The 14,364-nt window shown below is 40.8% G+C and overlaps 1 protein-coding gene across 2 annotated transcripts in view; it reads left to right on the top strand.

Annotated features, from left to right (window-relative positions):
- Nucleotides 1–14,364, top strand: part of RHOA (ras homolog family member A) — a 74,530-nt gene that overhangs the window by 391 nt on the left and 59,775 nt on the right. The window contains exon 2 of one of the 2 annotated variants that reach the window (XM_047774277.1): nt 4,152–4,230. The exons of the other annotated variant lie outside the window; for it this stretch is intronic. The gene's annotated coding sequence lies outside the window, so the exon portion shown is untranslated. The remainder of the gene's footprint in view (nt 1–4,151; nt 4,231–14,364) is intronic. 2 annotated transcript variants of the gene reach the window in all.

Raw genomic sequence — 14,364 nt, 5'->3', positions numbered from 1 at the left:
GTGGAGCCCTAGCCGCCTGCCCGCCCCGCGGTCCCGGGCGCTTCCTCTCTTAGGGCTGCGCGGGGCAGGGCGGGGGTTGTGAGCCCGGCCCCACGACCCGGGGGGCAGCCGGCCGCTGGGAAGCGTGCGTGGCTATCGGAGTTGAAATGGGAAAGAAACTCTTTACAACTCCATTTTGGCTTTTACATTTAGTATGAAACATGAATCACCGTTTTATACTTGGTGAAGTCCAGTTACGTTTTGGGTATTTTCCTTTTTAATGCAGTATTGTTTGAGATTGTGTTAAGTAAAACATAGTGTTGAAATCCTAGGGGTTAGGATTCTTCGGTATTGGAAGAAGGGAATTTTCCAATTGAAGGGGATATTTTTCATGATTAAACTATGTAGCATAAAAATATAGTATTAATTTGCAATTTTTCTTAGTTTGAGTTATTACCTTGATTAGGAATCACCTAAACATCTGTCCAGTTGGATCCAGTTACATGTTCATTAATAGCACTATTTGCACTCGATTTGTTCAAAACCATGATTAGTAGTTAATGATGGAAAATTGGCATCCTTTTTACCTAAAGTTGGTTTCCCTTGTGTTTCATAATGGTCCTGATAAAAAGTTTTTACCTCTGTTGGTAACTTGTTTGGTTCTCTTTGTATTTAAGACAGTCTTTTGAAGTAAATGTCCCTTGCAGGTGTGTAATCAGATTATATTCCTGCCAGACCTGAAGGGGAAAAATACTTTAAAAAATTCTTTTAAATGTTGTATGTGGTGAGAATTTGTCAGCCACCTAGTGTCACACATCCAGATGTGTAATGCATTTGTACCATTGCATGATTGTCACTTTAGACATGGCTAAATTGGGAGAGATGTTGTTTTGAGCATTTGGCACAAGTGACATTGTTTGGACTGAAAATAAAAGATTAGCTCTTAATTATAAAGGGTAACTTAGTGAAGGATCTCTTTTGATAAATTGTCTTGAGTAGTTCCATCTAATTTTTGTAGAGCACTGGTGGCCCTTGGGAACATAAAATATCAGATGGAACTTGATTTTAGTAAAGATTAATCCTAGACTTATAGCTTCCATTCTCATAAAAATCTGTATTAAAGGGAAGACGTTTTCATTGATCAAGAATTTTAGATGTGAAAGAAATCTTCGGGACTTGTAGTCCAACTCCATTTGCAGATGAGAAACTGAGTCCGGCAATCTTCAGTAAATTTCTCAAGGTCATATGTCTATAGTCAGGTGCCAGCCAGAACTATTTTCACTCTAAGATCTTCTTTATGTACTCCTAAACAGCTTGCTTAGAGTCAGCTAAAATTCAGCGCTTTCAACTTATTACAGTGTTTCTCCTATTATATATTGCTGATTTTATATACATTGAGAGAATCAGGAATATTTCACAAACAAATGTTTTTTAGCTTTGCTCTGCTTTCTGTAACTGGATGGTTCTACAGCAGTTGATTGAAATAGGTAAATGAATATGCAGAGTCTCTGCCTGGCCTAGGTCATGGCTTTAGGTGTTTTTGGTCTTCTTACGGGACCATCTTCTCCATCTTCTTCGGAGGTAAGCCCAGACTCCCTTGCTGTAAAACTAAAAGAATTATGCCCTGATAATTTGTTATCAGGCGACTGTGGACTCTTTTTACTATTGATTTGAAGCAGGATGAAGGGAAATAGCATATATCAAGAATATAGTTTCCAGTGTTTGTGGTGATGGTTTTGCTGGAGTGTTTTCGGTCCCAATTCTTTTTTTGTTTGTCAGAAAACTCTTTTTAATAGTTTATCCTGGTCATGTGGGGTTTAAGTTATTAGGAGAGTAAAAACAGGTGCTTCGTGTCCATTAAGGTGGAGTCCAAGCAGTGATTGGAGGAAGTGGGTTGCTACTTTGGGTCTTCTTACTTGTCCTGAGCTGAGAGATTTTTGTTAACTCTCAGAAGACAGATCGATTTTTCAACTTTTATGAGTACCAATTTGGACCTGCTGGGCTTCTATAGATAGCACCTTGTGTTTAATTGCATTATGGTTGCTAGTGATAATGATAAGTGGTGCATAATCACTGAATTTTAATCACATACATTTGTAATTGTAAAAGGTCCCTAAAGATATTTCATCTTCCTTTACCACTTAGTTTATCCCTTTATGCACCTGGCCTGTAGAACTGTTTGCCTGCACCTTCACATTAATGCAATGAAGTTTTAAACTTGTGTTAATGTATCTTACTATACTCTGCTCTTTGGGGATTTGCTAACTGTTAAGTACTTGTGAGATTAATAAATTAAAATTTTCAAGACAGTTCTAAAGTTAGTAATTACTCTAAAATACGTATTTCAAGTGTTTCTATATCTAGTGACTCATTTTTAATCTGTGGTGCTGTAGTATTAAATAAATGCCTTGTATACTCATAATTCTGGTAGTCATGTGACTGAAAATCAGGTGGGCATTGAAGCTGCTCATTCTGGGTGTTGGTCTGAGTTTATTGGTGCTTCCTCCAGATAATTCTGAATACATTTTTATAGCTAATAATCATCAAAATAGGAAATACTCTTTTAAATTGGAGCCAGTTTGAATTTGCTACCAAACTGAGCTTGATTTTTGTTTTTAAGAGAGTAAAGTAAATGTGCTTAAGCATATTTGTGATAGTATCTTATCTTAATATTCGAGTGAAGGGAAAGAAGAGAACATAAACAGCCAGTGAAATATTTGGAGTGGAGTGAAGGGAAAAGTGGGAGGTAAAATAAATTTACAGAGATGCAGAGTTTCCATCATGGCTCAGTGGTTAATGAATCTGACTAGGAACCATGAGGTTTCGGTTTGATCCCTGGCCTTGCTCAGTGGCTTAAGGATCCAGCGTTGCTGTGAGCTGTGGTGTAGGTTGCAGACGCAGCTCAGATCCCGCGTTGCAGTGGCTCTGGTGTAGGCTGGCGGCTATGGCTCTGATTCGACCCCTAGCCTGGGAACCTCCATATGCTGTGGGAGCAGCCCAAGAAATGTCAAAAAGACAAAATAATAATAATAATAATAATAAAATAAAAAATAAAATTACAGAAATGGACAGGAACTGTATCATGTAGGACCTTTTAGGTCATGAGAAGTTATTTCCATTTGTTTTTTGATTTTTTTTAATCAGGATGATGATATGATCTGATATTAAACAGTAGAATCATTCACCAAGAGTCAAGGGTAGATATGAGTACGTTCTGACTTTAAACAGTAAACTAATACTGATCATTTCTGACAAAGATATCAGAAGGGTTTCCTAGTATTATTAATTTCCTTAACCTAATGACGTCAACGGTTTTTTTGAAGCTGTTTCCTGACAGTTGTCTTCTAATCTATACTTTTCTGTGTATTAAAAAGGAAACCTAATTTGATAAAGCAGGTCATTCAAATGTTCCTGATAGTGTGGGTGGTAGGGATACAGGTATTCACTGTAAAATTCTTTTTTTTTTTTTTTTTCGGTCTTTTTTAGGGCTGCACTTATTACATATGGATGTTCCCAGGCTAGGGGTCAAATCAGAGCTGTAGTTCCTGGCCTGTGCCACAGGCACAGCGATGCCAGATCTGAGCTGCGTATTCACCCTACAGCACAGCTCACAGTGACGCCAGATCCTTAACCTATTGAGCAAGGCCGGGGATCGATCCCGCAACCTCATGGTTCCTAGTTGGATTCTTTTCCCCTGTGCCATGACAGGAACTCTCCCAGTGTAAAATTCTTTTAACTTTCGTTTATGTTTGAAAATTTTTATAATATTGGAAAAATAATTTAACGTATGCTTTTGAATTTTGCTTTTTCTTTTCTTTTTTTGTGGCCTCACCTGTGTCATGTGGAAGTTCCTGGGCCAGAGATTGAACTGCACCTCAGCAGCAACCTGAACTGCTGTGGCAATCACACTGGATCCTAAGCCCTGCGCCACAGGGGAACTCCTAATTTTTGCTTTTAGAAGGGCAACACAGATTTACAAATATTTTTTATATTTATAATATTCAGAAAATAAGATTGGTATGTCAATTAAAATTAAATGCTGCCCTTTCCACCCTCTGGATTCTTAAATTACTTTACAGAACTTTGGACAAGCCCACTGTACATCCTGTGCTTTTTTTTTTCCCCTGTAAAATGAATAGACATAATTGTTGATATTTTTTATGTTTTTATAGTGCCTTTCATCTGAGAAGTTCAGGGCACTTTGTAGAACTTCTGCCACACAGGCCGTTGGTCTTGCAGCACATTTGTAAGGTATGTAAATAGAAGACTCTTGTTTCATTCCTTTTCCCCATGGAGAGAGATTATTATTATATATGAGTGTAAGTTCTAGGGAAATGTGGGTGCAACACTACGAATGATTTTCTTCTCTACTAATCTTAGGATCTTTTTTTTTTTCTTCCTTTTTTTTTGCTGCCCTCTGGCATTTGGATTTCCTGGGCCAGGGATCAGATGCAAGCTGCAGTTGTGACCTGTGCTTCAGCTGTGGCAAAGCTGGATCCTTAACCCACTGTGCTGAGCTGGGGGTTGAACCTGTGTCCTGGTGCTGCACAGATGCCACTGATCCTGTTGTGCCACAGCAGGAACTCCTTTCGACCTTTTGTTTTACTCCATAACTTTTCTCTCTGATTTTATTTTCCTACCTTTCCCTGTAAGATACTCCTTTAACTTCTTCCTCTTTCTCTTCTACTCTAACCAATATTTCTTCCTGTATAGATATATTTCCTAACCTCTTAATCTTTAAGGAGATGGATTTACCATATCATACACATACTTCTCTCACTTCCTGATCACTCTCATCTTATTTCTTCTGTTGTTCATTTTTAAGTTTTCATTTTTTTGATAGAGTAGTTTGGTCATCTTATAGTTTATGCACAGTCTCTGCTTTGGGTATATCCAATTATCAATAAAAAATAGGCTAACCAGAGAATGCGAATCAGAGAACAACCCTTCCTCTTACTGGAGGGGTCAGCAGTGATACTGGCTTGGATGGGAATAGTGTTAACATCAGGTGTAGCCACCCATCCAGGGGCTATTAAGGTATTTTAAACTAATCACAAATAAAGGAAATTGGATCATATTAATTTAATTGATACCATGTAAGTATCCTGGTCTGGTACCGTTTTGACTACCTTTTCTTGTTCTCCTTTAGTCTGAGCACTCTAGAAAGAAGTGAGCTGTTAAGGGGATGAATATTCTCATTTGGTGAGAAGGGCTACCTGGTAGGGAAGGCATGTGATGGTAGTGGTTTTGCTTGGCTTTGAACTTCTCCTTGGCATGGTAAGAGGGATGGCCACGCTAGCTTGCCATTATACACTCATTGAACAAATAGTTACTGTATGCCAGCGACCTGTTCTAGGACACATTTGAAGAAAACAAAGTTCCTGCCGTATGAAGATTTTGGTTTATTTTACATTGTCTTTATTCCTTTTGGGTTTTTTTTTTTTTTTTTTTGGTCTTTTTGGGATTTCTTGGGCCGCTCCTGCGGCATATGGAGGTTCCCAGGCTAGGGGTCCGATTGGAGCTGTAGCCACCGGCCTACGCCAGAGCCACAGCAGCGTGGGATCCGAGCTGTGTCTGCAACCTACACCACAGCTCATGGCAACGCCAGATCCTTAAGCCACTGAGCAAGGCCAAGGATCAAACCCTCAACCTCATGGTTCCTAGTTGGATTCATTAACCACTGCGCCACGACAGGAACTCCTACATTGTCTTTATTCCTAAAAATGTGAACATTTTCAATAATTTCATCTGCTTTTCTTTTTCTCTCTCTCTTTCTTTTCTTTTCTTCTCTTCTTTTTTTTTTTTTTTTCTGTCTTTTAGGGCCACACCCATGGCATATGGAAGTTCCCAGACTAGGGGTTGAATCGGAGCTGTAGTTGCCAGCCTACACCACAGCCACAGCAACGCCAGATCAAAGCCAGTCTGCGACCTACACTGTAGCTTGCAGCAATGCTGGATCCTTAACCCACTGAGCCAGGCCAGGGATTGTACCTGTGTCCTCATGGATGTTAGTTGGGTTCGTTACCAATGACCCACAACAGAAACTCCTATTCCTCCTTTTTTAAATATTGCTGACAAGAAAGTGGAAACAGATCAGGTGTTGTTTTTTTTTTTTTTTCTTCTTTTCCTTTTTTTGGCTGCACCTTCGGCACGTAGAAGTTTCTAGGTCAGGGATTGAACTTGTGCCTCAGCAGCGATCCAAGCTGCTTCAGTGACAATGCCAGATCCTTAACCTGCTGAACCACAAGAGAACTCCGCATTGGGTGTTAATCACAAAAACATTAATAGCCTGCCATGTTTATTCTCATAGGGAATACTGATGATCCATGGCAAAAAAAATTAGCCCAGAGCAACTGCTGGGCATAGGACAACAAATTAGGTTAGCATCACTGGGCATGATACTCTGTTACTGTTCCATGAGGCTTGAAATTTCTCCTTTTAGTAGATTCCGAGTATGCATTAGGGTAGTTTGATAGCCTCTTAAAAGAGGGAAGACTTTGTTTCAAAGTTTTCTCAGTTGCTCATTTTTTACATTATTGAGTTAGAAACAAAAGTAATGTTTTTGCCCGGTAGGTTTCCTTAAATCAGATTTTTTTTTTTTAACCAGAAATGCCAATGACCCTGTAATTACAAAAGAATTTGCTATGGATGATATGTGTATGATATGTGTATATGTACCTATCTACCTATCTTTAAGCAGGCTATTTTGTTTCTCTGAGCCTCAGGACCTACATCTGTGAAGTGAAGATTCCATTTCATAGGAATTTTAGGTGAAATAATATATGAAGAGCATGGTGCTCAGTGCATATTAGTTTTCTCCCTTGGTAGAAATACCTGTTCTAACTGGTAGATTCTTCAAGGGTATTTTTTTTTTTAAGGGTATTTTTCTTTCAGGATAAGATATCAGTGCATTGTATTTATATAATGACGGCTTTCAAGGTGATGAGGATTTTGGTAGGAAGCTTAAAGTTATATGAATTTCTTTATTGCCACCTGATTGAATAGGAGAAACACATGTTTGGTGTTTTCATTTTCTCTTGTTTAACTGTAGGAGTTAGTCAGGGGCTGTGCCCTAGGATTTTACCATCGTTTTTATAAATATTAATGGACATCATAATAGTTTGATAACATGAGACCAGGTAAATCACAAGTTGTCTAGATTCATTCTTGGTTGTAGTAGTGATTCTGCCTTTATCTGCCTCTGGGATCATTTAGTTCTGCTCTTAAGCATCAGTAAATAATAGCAGGAGAGATGGCACTCTGCAACAAGTGGACAGAAAAGTAGATGTGTTGAGTTGAAATTTTCTTCTATTACTTGCTGCCATTGCCTTTTATAGCTGAGGGAGTTTTGAGTAATGTCTGATCCACGCCAACTCTCATGCACACACATGTCTGACTGTAGCTGTAGAATCTTTATAATTGTAAAATTAGAAGCATTTGAAGTTCCCCGTGGGTTATGAACCCAGCTAGTATCCATGAGAGTGCAAGATTGATCCCTGGCCTTGCTCAGTGGGTTAAGAATCCGGCATTGCCGTGGCTGTGGTGTAGGCCGGCAGCTGCAGCTCTGATTCAACCCCTATGCTGTAGGTGCGGCCCTAAAAAAGACTAAGTAAATAAAGTTACAAATGTCTGTTTATCATGTACCAGCTATGCAGACTTCATTTATCTTTTACGCTTACTCTTTAGAAATTATGTTTTCCATTAAGTAAGTTTTCCAGTTTTACTAACCTTTCTTCCTTACCATAGTCCTTAAGACAGAAGTCCCTAAAACTTATAGGAAATGTTTTGAATCACTTTGTCAATTTAATAATAGGCCCCCTCGGTGTTCCCATCATGGCTCAACGGAAACGAATCCAACTAGGAACCATGAGGTTGCGGGTTCGATCCCTGGCCTCGCTCAGTGGGTTTAGAATTCACCGTTGCTGTGAGCTGTGGTGTAGGTCACAGACGCGCCTCAAGCTCCCGAGTTGCTGTGGCTCTGGTGTAGGCCGGCAGCTGTAGCTCTGATTGGACCTCTAGCCTGGGAACCTCCATATGCCGTGGGTGTGGCCTTAAAAAGCCAAAAAAAAAAAAAATAATAATAGTAGGCCCCCAGAAGAAGTTCTTGCATGAAAACTAATGTGTTTTTTTTTTGCAAGAAAGAGAGACGAAGATAGGTTTTTATTTTCTGAAGTTCCCTGATGACTCTAAAATACAGAGATCCAATTCCATTACTTTAAAGAATTGTTTCAGATGTTCTCTCGTGGTACAACAAGTTAAGGATCTGGCATTGCTGCAACTGTGGCACAAGTTTGATCGCTGGTGCAGGAATTTTTATCATGCTGAGGGAACGGCTGAAAAATAAATAAGAACTGTTTTGATGTTAAGCATATGGTTGAAAGTTCTTTTGTTATAAGTACATGGTGGTTTTTTGATGTGTTTTTGTTTTGTTGTCTTTTTTTTTTTTTTTTTTTTTAGGGCTGCGCCTGTGGCATATGGAGGTTCCCAGGCTAGGGGTCCAATCAGGGCTGTAGCCACCAGCTTACACCACAGCCACAGCAATGCTGGATCCATGCTGCCTCTTCTACCTATACCACAGCTCACAGCAATGCCTTAACCCACTGAGTGAGGCCAGGGATTGAACCCGAGTCCTCATGGATGCTGGTTGGGTTCATTAACCACTGAGCCACAACGGGAACTCCTGTACATTGTTATTTTTACCTTATTTCCATAACAGTTGTGTTTAAGTCAGTACAGATGAGTTGTTCTCATCTGCACATATGCCACTCTTTTGGTGTACTTTTTTTTTTTTTTTCTTTTTTGGCTGCCCCATGGTATATTGAGTTCCCAGGCCAGGGCTCAGATCTGAGCTGCAGTTGTGACCTAAGCTGCAGCTGCAGCAACGATGGATCCTTAACCCACTGAGGTGGACTGTGGATCAGGCCTTCATCCTAGCATGCCCAAGACAACGCTAATCCCATTGCACCACAGCAAGAACTCCTCCTCTGGTGTACTTTGTTTTTTTTTTTCCCTTCTTAGGGCCATACCAGTAGCATCACATGGATGGATGTTCCCAGGCTAGGGGTTGAGTTGAAGCTGCATCTGTGACCTCTGCTGCAGTTTGTGGCAATGCTGGATCCTTAATCCACCGAGCGAAGCTAGGGGTTGAACCCACATCCTCATGGATAAGAAGCAGATTCTTAAACTGCTGAGCTATAACGGGCACTACCTGATATACTTCTATGTAACCCTCTTGTTATTTAGGTTTTGAGTCCTAAAGAAGTATGTTTGAGGTAGATATTTCATGTTTCAACAATATACATTTTTACTACAAGATAATTTTATTATATGATTTAGCGTTTTTGTTGGAAATGCTGTGGCATTTAGAGTTTTTTTTGAAAAAGTTCTTTTCTGGATAAAGTCTTTCGTTTAACTTTAAAAGTTTTTCAGGAGTTCCCGTCGTGGCGCAGTGGTTAACAAATCCGACTAGGGACCATGAGGTTGCGGGTTCGGTCCCTACCCTTGCTCAGTGGGTTAACGATCCGGCGTTGCCGTGAGCTGTGGTGTAGGTTGCAGACGCGGCTCGGATCCCGCGTTGCTGTGGCTCTGGCAGTAGGCCGGAGGCTACAGCTCTGATTCGACCCCTAGCCTGGGAACCTCCATATGCCGCGGGAGCGGCCCAAGAAATAGCAAAAACAACAACAAAAAAGACAAAAAAAAAAGTTTTTCAGAAGGAAGCTCTGTTTATCTTTTGCAGGTTTTATTTATTTATTTAGTCTTTTTCTAGGACCACACCCATGGCATGTGGAAGTTCCCAGGCTAGGGGTCCAGTTAGAGCTGTAGCCACTGGCCCAAGCCAGAGCCACAGCAATGCAGGATCCCAGCCTTGTCTGCAAACTACACCACAGCTCATGGCAATGTTGGATCCTTAACCCACTAAGCGAGGCCAGGGATTGAACCCACAGCCTCATGGTTCCTAGTCGGATTTGTTAACCACTGAGCCACGATGGGAACTCCTCTTTTGTAGGTTTTAAATTCAGCAAAGGCAGTAGAATATTTTAGGTAAGACCACAGGCTCTCTGGAGAGAGGCTGACAGTTAGGTACTAACTCTTAAACCTGACAGCTTATGACTCTGGATAGTAATGTAACTCCTTTGTAATTCGGTTCCTCTTCTGTAGAATGGTGATAACAGAGTGATGTGAGGGTTCAGTGAGAGAGAAGCACTTAGCCCAAGTGCCAGACATGCAGATGCAGCTCTTTAACTTCGGCCATTTAAATTGTAGTTTGTAGGAGTTCTCATTGTGGCACAGTGGAAACGAATCCAACTAGGAACCATGAGGTTGTGGGTTCGATCCCTGGCCTTGCTGAGTGGGTTAAGGATCCGGCATTGCCATGAGCTGTGGTGTAGGTTGCAGATCTCGCTTTGCTGTGGCATAGGCTGGTGGCTACAGCTCTGGTTAGACCCCTAGCCTGGGAACATCCATATGCCGTGGGTGCGGCCCTAAAAAGACAAAAAGGCAAAAAATAAAATAAATTATAGTTTGTAGTACCTAGTAATCACACTTTAATTTGAAAGGATTTTTTGGAGGGGGGATAGCATTGTAGGAATCAATTTGGGGAAATAAACAGGCTTCACTACTGAGTCCATGATGCTTAGAAACATTGATTCCTAGGGAGTTCCCTGGCGGCCTAGCGAGGTTGAAAATCTTGTGTTGTCAGTGCTGTGGCTCGAGTTTAGTCCCTGGCTTGGGAACTTCAGCATGTCACAGGTGCTGTGAAAAGAAAAAAAGTATAGAAACAGTGGTTCTCAAACCTAATTATTCCCAAACACGGGATCCAGTTCCTAATATTGGAATCACTTTAGTGTTGTTTTTTTAAATTTCCTGTATTGAGGTACAATTTGCATAAATAAAGTTTACCTACTTAAAAAAGTTTAGTGAGGTTTGGTAAATATATATGCCTATGTAATTGCCACCCAATCAAAATACAGAACATTTTCTTGGGTGGCTTTAAGGTTTTCTATTTTTAACTAGTTTTTAAAATTTAAAATAGTATATGCACTTCACTTTATTCTTGGGATTATGAAATGTAAGTCAGAACTACAGTGAGATACTACCTTATACTCTTTAGAATGGCTATAGTATTAAAGCCAGAAAACACCAAGTGTTCATAAGAATGTAAAATGATAGAGCTGCACTGAAAAACAGTATGGAGGCTCTTCAAAAAATTAAAAATAGGGAGTTCCTGTCGTGGCGCAGTGGTTAACGAATCTGACTAGGAACCACGAGGTTGCGGGTTCGGTCCCTGCCCTTGCTTGGTGGGTTAACAATCCAGCGTTGCCGTGAGCTGCAGTGTAGGTTGCAGACGCAGCTCGGATCCCGCATTGCTGTGGCTCTGGCGTAGGCCGGTGGCTACAGCTCCGATTAGACCCCCAGCCTGGGAACCTCCATATGCCGTGAGAGCGGCCCAAGAAATAGCAAAAAGACAAAAAAAAAATTAAAAAAATTAAAAAAAAATTAAAAATAGAATTACCATATGACACAGAAATTTCACTTCTGGGTTTATACCCTGAAAGAATTGAAAGCAGTGACTTAAAGAGGTATTTGTATACATATGTTCATAGCACTTACGTTCACAATAGCTAAAACATGGAAGCAGCCCAAGTGTTCACCAGTCAGTAAATGGATAAGCAAAATATGGTATATACATACAAGGGGATATTATTTAGCTTTAATAAAGAAGGAAGATGGGAGTTCCCATCGTGTCTCAGTGGTTAACGAATCCGACTAGGAACCATGAGGTTGCTGGCTCCATCCCTGGCCTTGCTCAGTGGGTTAAGGATCCGGCGTTGCGGTGAAGTATGGTGTAGGTCGCAGACGAGGCTCAGATCCCGCGTTGCTGTGGCTCTGGCATAGGCCTGTGGCTACAGCTCCAATTAGACCTCTAGCCTGGGAACCTCCATATGCCATGGGTGTGGCCCTAGAAAAGACAAAAAAAAAAGAAAAGGAAATCATGCAGTGTGCTACAACATGGATAAACCTTGCGGGCATTATGCTATCTGAAGTAAGTCACAAAAATACAAATAAAATATGATTCCACTTAGATGAGATTCTTAAAGAGTAATCCAAACCATAGAGACAGAGTGGAATGGTTGTCACCAGGGGCTGGGGGAAAGAAAGAATTGGAGGGGAGGTTTAATGTTCTTTGGGTATAGAGTTTCAGATTTCAAGATGAAAAGTTATGGGGATAGGAGTTCCCGTTATGTCTCAGGGGTAACGAACCTGACTAGGATGCATGAGGACATGGGTTTGATCCCTGGCCTCTCAGTGGGTTAAGGATCTGGTGTTGCTGTGGCTGTGGTGTAGGCTGGCAGCTGCAGCTCTCATTTGACCCCTACCCAAGGAACTTCCATATGCCGTGGGGTGCAGCCCTCAAAAGAAGACAAAGGGTTATGGGAATAGATGATGGTGATGGTTGCACAGAAGTGTGCATGTATTTAATACCATTGAACTTTAACTTTAAAATGATTAAGAGTTCTCACTGTAGCACAGTGGGTTAATGATCCAGCTTGTCTATGTAACATTGCCTGTTTAGTCCCCAGCCTGGCACAGTGGGTTTAGGACCCTGTGTTGCTGCAGCTGTAGTGTAAGCAGCAGATATGGCTCAAATTCCATCCCTGTCCTGGAAACTTTCTTATGCTGCAGGGGTAGCCAAAAAAGGAAAAGGCGGGGGGAATGGTTAGGATAGTAAATTTAGGTATGTATGTTTTACCATAGTAAAAAGTAGGGGAGGAGTTCTTGCTGTGGCACAGCAGGATTGGTGATACCTCTTGAGCCCTGGAATATAGGTTCAGTTCCTGGCCTGGGAATTCCTTATGCCAGGAGACCCTAAAAAGGAAGAAAAGAGAGTGGGGGGGAGTTCCTTGGTGGCTCAGTGGTTTAGATACAGTGTTGTCACTGCTATGGCTTGAATTGCTGCTGTAGTCCAGGTTTAATCCCTGGCCTGAGAACTTCCTCATGCCACATTTGGCCAAGAAAAGAGGGGTGGTACACTAGGTAAAAATAGAATGATACAGTGTGGTTTATGATAAAAACTATATATTCTTCCTATCCCAGAGTACAGTCCTTCTCTCATAATATTGCTTCCTTTTGGAGCTTTAATGATATTTTAGAGCAAGAAAGTTGATAAAGCATGTATATCAAAACAGTGTAAAAGAGGTAGAGCATGAAAACAAGCCTTTCTCACATCTCAGCCTCCTTTTCCTGTGCAAAAGCCATGTAACTCTTTCATATGTATCCTGTTAGGGATACCATGTCCCTTTTTTATATACAGACTATTGCACACTACACTGTTATGCATCTTATTTTTTAACAATAGGTCTTGGTGATTATTTGGCAAGATAGTTAAAACTATACACAGTGGAAGATAGTTTGGCTATCTTCCTCAAGTAGCTTCCTTAAATAGCTAAATACAGAATTACTTTATGACCCAGTAATTCCATTCATAGATATATATCCAGAAGAATTGAAAACAGATAAAGAGATGCTTATTCATAAAAATTCATAGCAGTGCTATTCACCTAGCCCAAAAGTGGAAGCAGTCCAAATGTTCATCAGCAAGGGAATGGATAAACAAATGTGATATATACATACAATGGAATATTGGTTTGTTTGTTTTTTTTTTCCCTTGGCTTTTTTTTGCCTTGTTTTGGGCCACACCCGTGGCATATGGAGGTTCCCAGGCTAGGGGTCTAATCGGAGCCGTAACCGCCTGTCTACACCAGAGCCACAGCAACTTGGGATCCAATCCACGTCTGCAACCTGCACCACAGCTCACAGCAACGCCGGATCCTTAACCCACTGAGCAATGCCAGAGATTGAACCCACAACCTCATGGTTCCTAGTCAGATTCGTTAACCGCTGCACCACGACGAGAACTCCTGGAATATTGGTTTTTTTTTTTGTTTTTGTTTTTTAAAGGAAGCACTGATATATGCTACAGTATGGATTAACCTTATGCTAAGTAAAAGAAGTCGGACACAAAAGGCCACATATGATATTTCATTTATATGAAGTATCTAGAATAGATAAATCTGTAGACAAAAAGCCATGGCTGGTTGCCAGGTGTTGGGGGAGCGGAAACTGAGGACTGACTGCTTAATGGGTATGAGGTTTTCTTTTGTGGTGATGAAAATGTTTTGGAACTTTACAGAATCGGTGGTTGCACAACATAGTGAATGTACTAAATATCACTGAATTATGCACTTTAAAAAGGTTAATTTTAGGTGCTCCATGAGGATGTGGGTTCAATCCCTGGCTTTGCTCGGTGGGTTAAGAATCTGGCTTTGGAGTTCCCGTCGTGGCTCAGTGGTTAGCGAATCTGATTAGGAACCATGAGGTTTCGGG

The sequence above is a fragment of the Phacochoerus africanus genome, chromosome 1 (assembly GCF_016906955.1).
Source record: "Phacochoerus africanus isolate WHEZ1 chromosome 1, ROS_Pafr_v1, whole genome shotgun sequence".
Classification (NCBI taxonomy): domain Eukaryota; kingdom Metazoa; phylum Chordata; class Mammalia; order Artiodactyla; family Suidae; genus Phacochoerus; species Phacochoerus africanus.
This window is presented reverse-complemented; position numbering and strand designations above follow the sequence as displayed.